General features: G+C 47.2%; 1 non-coding gene across 1 annotated transcript; it reads right to left on the bottom strand.

The window, feature by feature from the left end:
- Window positions 1-783: 783 nt before the first annotated feature.
- On the bottom strand, window positions 784-918 carry LOC119471088. Its single transcript, XR_005200082.1, has one exon. It is a non-coding gene; the product is annotated as a small nucleolar RNA SNORA55 (small nucleolar RNA).
- Window positions 919-6423: the final 5505 nt, after the last annotated feature.

Here is a 6423-nt window from a genome sequence, read left to right as displayed (position 1 = left end):
AGGAACATCCTAAACAGGAAACCCCAGCAGGGGAAGGTACTGCTGGTGAGAACCACATTGTCTCTGGGGCAACTTTCTGGGCAAGAAAGTTGCCCAGACTCAAATGCTAATCTCCTTTGGCAACACCTCACAGACACACTCAGGAACAATCCTTTGCATCCGTCAATCCGATCGAGTTGACATTTAATATTAACCATCCCCTTGGACTATGGAGGCCATCCTATACTGCACATTTGAAAATCTTCCTATTCAACCACTTATTTCCCTTTAGTTGTTCTAAACCCTTCAAGAAAATCTTATTCAACATCACGTGGTCTAGAGAATGAAGGGCTAGGGCTGAAAAGGCAGGGCATCCAGGCCACTGTCATCCTCTGCTCTGCTGGGGTACCAAAATGAGGACATGGATTCTGGAGAAGAGGAGGAGGAAGGTGCAGCAGCCACAGGGGTGTGGGGGCAGCCCCTGGAAGGTGACTGGATTTCATGTTTGGAGTGGAACCCACCTAAGATGTCTTCAGTCGACTCATAAGGAACCCCAACAAGTCAGTTGGCAGCTGTAAATAACATACAATGCTGAACAAACTGCTGAAATGGGCAGAGGAGTCATCAATTTAAAATCTTGGAGAGGGAGATGTGCTGATACATGGTTGGGGAACAAGTCACTGAGGTGCATCTTAACAAATGGACCTCATTTTTGGCGATGTGATAATGATCTTAGTGGATAACAGGAAGGAAGTGAACTAGGAACTTTTCTGTCTCTCACTCTTTTTTTTTTTTTTTTTTTTTAAATGTGGCAGAGCTGTAGAGACAGGCCCCAAGACAAATGGGAAACAACCTGTCCGGATTTCCTCTGCTCATACTGCAGCACCGTCTGTCCCCACACCGGCATGAAGCAGCAAGGAATGGGAAAGATTCAGGTGCTCCTTTCTGTCTCTTTTAAGCACTTAAGGCTATCCATAAAAATCTAGCCTGGGGAAAACCAGCTTATTTTATATCCACATATTGTAGTTCTATTGGCTCTTATGGTTTTCCTGGTGAAAGCATATACCAAGTGATTATTAATAGCTCAATGTCAAGTCAGGAGGAGGTATTAATCTGAAGAAAGAACTTTTCTCAGTTGCTATCAGCTTTGGAGATTGAAATTGACATAAAGCCTTCTAATTCCTTGGAAGAAACACATGGAAATCTATAAAAGAAGGTTTATTGGGGATCAAACAAAGAAATTGGTTGGGAAAGAAAAACTAAAACTGTAAATGAAAAATGGTGGAGACAGACATTTCCGTGGGCAAGAGTATGCCATGGAGGAGGATGAGGAGCAGCCACAGATCCTTTGTGGATGCCTGATGCAACAGGATTGGAGTTTACCACTCATTCGCAAGGGACGATGAAGCCTTCAGCAGCCACAGATGGGTGCTGTTGTCATGGACATCAGCTCTAATCTGAAGTCTTCTTGATGGAGTTTCACCAGCTTGTGGATGGGACTTGTCCGTGTTAATAACACAGCACAGGTGGGCTGCTTCCTCTGCTCACAAAAAGAGGATACCTGGAGTCAGCCTGGCAAAGTTTACTGATCAGGGAAGGCAGACTGGTGTTTTCCTGAGGTCTGGGAGGGAAGTCTGTTGGTCCAGGAATGATTTGGGAACAGTGAGGCAGAAGGAGACTGTCAGAGGCAGGAATAGGCCTCCTGAAACCAGGGGGTCTTTGAGTGAGGATTTTACAGACGCTTAGGTGTTACTGTGGCCATTTGAATAATGAAAACTGCGATCACGAGGGCATCCATACTCCTCTTTCGCCTCTGTGCCTCTCCGCATGCTGGGATATTCTTCCCACCTTCTCCACTAGGCAGGTGCCCACTCGTCCTTCAGGGTCCTTCTCTTCTGAGAAGACCCCTGGTCCCTTTCTCTACACTCCCCTTAGCCTTGGCACATAGCTTCGTCATTGTGGACACAATCAGCACATGTCCTTCCCCAAGGCTGTGAGGGGACCCCCATGTCCCCACCACTCAGCTTAGTGCCCGGTGGGTGTCAATGAGTGACCTCTGATCAGCATGGTATTCTCATAGCTCCCTTACCATCCAGGAATAAGGAGAACCTAGAGATGAATGCAAAGAAGAGTCATGAGCTAGTAAGTGGATTGGGTCAGGGATGGACTGGAGGGTGACCCAGGAAAAAAAGCATGGGTTTCAGAAGGGGGCGATTGAGTTTAGATTGGAAGGGCAGGTATTTTTACCTGTTTAGTTCACTTGTATATGCCCAGTGCCTGGCACATTACAGGTGCCCAATGAATGTTTTGAGTGGATATGTCCAACTTACCCTGCAGAATAGGGAGCTTGAGTGTGATGAGGGATTTCCTTGACACAATTATTATTGGGCTCTGGAAATGATCGTGAAGTTCTATCTCTGAAGAAAGTCAAGTCCCTGGAGGCAGACCCTGCTTAATAAACATTTCCTGAGGGCTAGAAAGCAAATAGTTTCTTAAACTACAGGGCACTCGGTGTGTACAGCTCTGTTTCCCCAAGCTGGCTAACCATGAGAACCCCCACAGGAGCTTTTTAAAATGCAAATTCGCAGGCTCTATCCCAAACCTCCTTAATCAGTATCTCTAAGGATGACTCCAGAGTCAGTATTTTTTTGAGAAAAGCTTCTCATGCCATTCCGATGATCAGCTAGGTTGGTTTGCCAAATTTTGGTACAGAAAAATAATCATCTAGGACATGCTGCAAATTATCTAGTGCTAATCCGACCAACTAATACAAATATGCTTTTGGTATAGTTCTTCATGGCCAGGGGCCAATGTTACACTAGTAAACTGAGGCAGGGCCAGCTAGAAGTGAGTGAAAAGTGTCCATTTCACAAATCTTCCCTTCACTCTGCCAAATACTCCACAAAGTGCATATGAATTCCCAATACAGAGGACTCCCCTCTACAAAAGCAAACATTGCATTTCAGGGAGAGTTAACTGTTCTATAATACACCTAGATTTGTTCCCCATGGCTGTAACAAATCACCACAAATTTGGCGGCTTAAAGCAACAACAGTTTATTCCCATACAGTTCTGCAGGCCAGAGCCAAATCAGGTTCATGAGGTCAAGGTGTCAGAGGGCTGGTTCCTTCTGCAGGCTCCAGGGAGAATTTCCTCCTGCTTCTTCAAGTACCTGGTGGCTGCCCCTGTTCCTGGGCTTGTGGCCACCTCACTCCAAGCTCTGCCTTCGTGGTCACACCCCCTTCCTCCTACAAAGACACTTGTGATGACTTTTAGGGCCTGCCTGGATCATCTCAGAATCCTTTACTTAATTGCATCTGCAAAGTTCCTTTTGCTGTAGAAGGCACCGTCCACAGTTTCCAGGATGAAGATGTGGGCATCTCGGTGGCAGGGTTGGGGGGGTCATGATCAGCCAACAACTCACCTTCATCTGGGTGGATGAACCAGGCAGACACCTGGCAAGTTACCTGCACTCCTAAATGTAACTAAAATCAGCTGTGGGGAGTGAAGGGGCATTTTTGTTTGAAGAGAGAGAACTGCAGAGCAAGGAGAGTGAAGGATGTAGCTCCTATGTCTACCAGAGGTGAGTGAACCCCGGGTGGGGCCACAGGCCAGAGCGAGGCAGCCTGTGGATTGCAGGAAAGGGCAGGAAGGGCCGGGCAAGCTCCACCTGCTCCTGCGGGAGGCTTTTGGGGAAAGGATAAGGATTCCACACCTGCCTACCACCTCTGTGTCCAATCGCGAACACTTTGTTGTGAAAGAGACTTTTAGACACGTGTTAGTGATGAACACCATGGCTGTAACCCGTACACAAAGATTGTGCCCATACTGAGGTCAAGTTCGCAAAAGGAAACACTCAATTTTCACTTTGTTTATTTTATCGTTTTAACCTAAAGCCACGCTGTTCTGAGAAACTTTCTTTTCCTGCAAAGCAAGATTTCACTAACGGGAAACTGAGAGCATTTCTAAGCTTCACAGCTGCAAATATTAACATGGAGACTAGCAGATTACAAATCACCCAGAGCTTCTGACAAGGTCTTGAAGGAAGGGGGTATTTTTTAAAAGTACCTCAAGATTCCAGATAGAAAGTTCCTAAACTTAAATAACAGTATTTTTAAAAAATATACATTCTTTTCCTTAAAGCACAAGTGAATTATGTTTTTGTGTTTGCCACCAAATGAAGTCATTTAAAATGAAACACTCTTTTGAGCTGCTCATACTTGGAACGGGCTTGTTCCCCTCCCCTGGGTGTGTGGGAACGGGTTCTTTCTTTGTGAGCCTTCCAACGGGAGAATGAGCCCTGTGACCTGTGGCAGGTGGCCAAGAGGTGAGCCCCAGGGATGGTGTCGCTCTGCAGGCTCTGGAGAGCACAGCAGGATCTCAAGCCACCGTCTTTCATTGGGGCCAAAAAGGAAAATGCTGGGGCGATGACACCTGCAGCCTATGCCCTGGGAGCCAGGCTCCCTGCCTGCCCCCCCCGCCCCGCCCGCCGCCAGCACATGACTGGCTCTGCTGGCCTCTGCCCTTCAATGTGGGAGCCACGGTGCTGGCGTGGGGTCTGTGCCACGGCACAACTTCAAATGGAGAGACCTGGGGAAGAACCAGCCTTGGAGGCTGACAACATACAAGACACATGGACTGCCGGTGGTCAGTGGTTCACCTTGGCAGAAACACAGACTCCTGCATTTCTGAGCTTCTGAGCTTTGTATTTTGTTGGTTTTTGCTTTATTAAGTAGGATCAAATGCCCTCAAACTTCATAGGGGCCTGGAGGCAACAATGCGTAGTACTGAAGGGCACAGGTGATTCATGGCACATCGTCACCACCTAGTGCATGTGTGCCTCGGTTTCCCCATTGTAGGTCAGATGTGGTTAACTCTCAGGCACTGGGCACAGTACAGTCAGTGCCTGTGTTTGTTGTTCTTTCCATTGGGACAGAGACTGGGTCTTATTTGTTCCTGCATCCTTAGCACCAGACACAGTGCCTGCAAGGGCTGGTGCTCTAATGAGTGCTTATGAAGTGATTGTGTGACGCTGCTTCCCTAACTAGAGCGTTCTGTGATTGATAGAGAGAAGTTGATGCTTCGACGATTGCAGCTCAGAAAAATGCTGTGAACATTGGCAGAACTTGACTCTCCTATTTAGGGATGAGCAGTATAAACTTATTCCATGGCTACGGGGACAGTTATTTTCTTTACACGACATGATTACATGAGAATCATTAATTCAACCCAAACTACTGCAGCCACTATGGGACGGGCGAGGCAGTGTGGAGACACACCAGCCCGGATTCGGCTCTGATGTGGGGGTACTGGACTCTGGGCCCCTCCTCCTAGCTGCCCCCTCTGCCCATCGCTCTGGCTCAGTTCTGCCGTGGGGAATCACTTGAAGGGAGCCCTCACACAAGGAGGGGTTGCCATGGCTCCAAGGCTGAGATATTCTGGGAGATTCTTGCAGTGCGAACAGGACTTGGGGGGAACCAGCTGCCCTCTGGCTCAGCAGGGGAGCTGTGGCAGCTAGAAAGCAGCCCTGTGGCCACACATCAAAGACAACAGCAGATAGGGCCCTGGCGTGAGGGGTGACTCCTGCCTGAGACAAGCGGCCAGAATCAGGGGAAGACAGACGAGATGAGGTGAGGCTGCAAGGGTCACTAGGACCCTACAGGGAAGAACGACATTTGAGGGCTTAGGTGGTAACCATCTACATCATTGAAAAGGAATTTTCACCAATAGCAGGGGTTTAGCACAGACTGCAGAGCCTCAGTGAGGCGCTGTGTGTTACAAATGAGTGTGACTCACGAAGAGCAGGACTCTGCCTACGAGTGCTTTGTGAGTAGTTCAGAATGTTGTCTATACCTGAAAGGAAGAAAATCGTCTGCAAATAGAGACAATCTGACTTCCTCCTTTCCTATCTGAATATCCTTTATTTCTTTTTCTTGCCTGATTGTTCTGGCTAGAACTTCCAATACCATATTGAACAGGAGTGGTGACAGAGGACATCCTTGTCTAGTGCCAGATTTCAAGGGGAATGCTTCCAATTTTTGCCCATTCAGTATGATATTGGCTGTTGGTTTGTCGTAAATAGCTTTTATTATTTTGAGATACATTCTGTCAATACCTAATTTATTGAGGGTTTTTAGCATAAAGCGCTGTTGAATTTTGTCAAAGGCCTTCTCTGCATCTATTGAGATAATCATGTGGTTTCTGTCTTTGGTTCTGTTTATGTGGGGAATTACGTTTATAGACTTGCGTATGTTGAACCAGCCTTGCATCCCCGGGATGAAACCTACTTGATCATGGTGGATAAGCTTTTTGATGTGCTGTTGCAATCGGCTTGCCAGTATTTTATTGAAGATTTTTGCATCTATGTTCATCATGGACATTGGCCTGAAGTTTTCTTTTCTTGTTGAATCTCAGCCGGGCTTTGGTGTCAGGATGATGTTGGTC

The sequence above is a fragment of the Cebus imitator genome, unplaced genomic scaffold (genome assembly GCF_001604975.1).
Source record: "Cebus imitator isolate Cc_AM_T3 unplaced genomic scaffold, Cebus_imitator-1.0 Scaffold49, whole genome shotgun sequence".
In the NCBI taxonomy this organism is placed as follows: domain Eukaryota; kingdom Metazoa; phylum Chordata; class Mammalia; order Primates; family Cebidae; genus Cebus; species Cebus imitator.
The sequence above is the reverse complement of the archived record's forward strand: the minus strand, read 5'-3'. Positions and strand labels throughout refer to the sequence as shown.